Raw genomic sequence first — 1,780 nt, forward strand, 5'->3', positions numbered from 1 at the left:
TGATGCTCAAAGCCTTGGATCCTTTTCACCCTTGCCTTTTGGTTTTAAGGGCTGTTGGCTCTTATTCCTTTTCTTGATCCAAATTTTTTTTTTTTGAGTTTTGCTTCAAGAATCAAATTCATGATTTTTCAGATCATCAATAATATTTTTCGTGTTCCTCATTCTTTCAGGAGCCAATATTCATAAAATTCAAGATCAAAATCATGCACTGTTCAAGCATTCATTCAGAGAACAAAAAGTATTGCCACCACATATAGTTAATTATAATTTTTATTATTAAGAACTCGAAAAACAAATTACTTCTTTATTCTAATTATCTACTATTTTATTCATGCCTGATGATGATGAGAAAAATAAATTATGACTTAATTGGGAATAAAACCAGAATAGATATACTAATTACCACTACTGCTACTACTACTACTACTATATATCTCCTAAGTAAATTTCTATAAAAACACTATCACAGAGATAAAGCTAAAAATTGGAACCCGACAACCTGTTGTTTTGAGAAGTAGATGTTCCTCTAATCTGTGGGGTGCTTTTCAAGGATTAATTTTTGGCGCTTCAGCTCCCTTAGATCACGCCCTTGCTCTTCCTGTTCCTTAAGCAGTTTGCAAAGCATGCTACTTTGATTGTTCTATTCTTCCTTTAATTGGTCCATAGCTTCTTGCAATTTGGAAATAGAAGCCTCAAGATGTTCCCAATATTCGAATTGAGGGAGTTCTGGAAGGACTTCCTGTGCTCTCTTCTTGTTTGAATCATCCTGGAGATGTTGTCTGTCCATTGATATTCTAGTGATTGGCCTCTCAACTGAGATATACTCTGTTATTCCCATCTTCACTCCGGCATCTTTGCAAAGCATAGAAATTAAGCTTGGATAAGCCAATCTGGCGTCCTTAGAATTCCTGTTTGCTATTTTATATAGCTCACAGGAGATCAGCTGATGGACTTCCACTTCTTTTCCCAACATGATGCAGTGAATCATTACTGCTCTTTTAATGGTAACTTCAGAACGGTTGCTGGTGGGCAATATGGAACGCGCAATGAAATCCAGCCAGCCTCTGGCTACTGGTTTTAGATCTTCTCTTTTGAGTTGATTTGGGATGCCAGTCGTGCTGGTGGTCCACCTGGCTTTAGGGATGCATATATCCTCTAGAATCTTGTCCAGACCTTTATTTACCCTCATCATTCTCCTATTAAAGGAGTCTGGGTCATCCTTCAGTTGAGGAAGCTTAAATATCTCCCTGATCTTGTCAGGATGGGTATGAACAATCTTTCCTCTGACTAAGGTCCGATGGTCATAGAAAGCAGCTCCAATTATTCTTTGCCTGTCTGTCTGCCATAGATTAGCATAGAACTCCTGAACCATGTTCTTTCCCACTTTCGTTTCAGGATTGGCTAGAATTTCCCAGTTCCTGTTTCGAATTTGCTCTTGGATCTCCGGATATTCATCTTCCTTCAGATCAAATTTGACTTCCGGGATCACTGATCTGTGACTCATTATTTTGTAGTAATGGTCTGAATGTTCTTTAGTTAAGAACTTCCCTTGATTCCAAAGTGGCTTTGGAGTATTCTCTTTCTTGCCTCTTGGGGTGGGTTGTTTTCCTTTAGGAGCCATGATCTTAATGAGTATGTTTTTGTGTTCACGGATAAACACACCAAACTTAGAGCTTTGCTTGTCCTCAAGCAAAAGAGAAGAAAGGAGAGGGATAGGAGGAGAGCAAGTGTGGCATGGTGATGATGAGAGGGGCGCCGAATTCAATATATAGGGAGGGGG

Source organism: Arachis duranensis, unplaced genomic scaffold, assembly GCF_000817695.3.
Source record: "Arachis duranensis cultivar V14167 unplaced genomic scaffold, aradu.V14167.gnm2.J7QH unplaced_Scaffold_27300, whole genome shotgun sequence".
NCBI lineage: Eukaryota > Viridiplantae > Streptophyta > Magnoliopsida > Fabales > Fabaceae > Arachis > Arachis duranensis.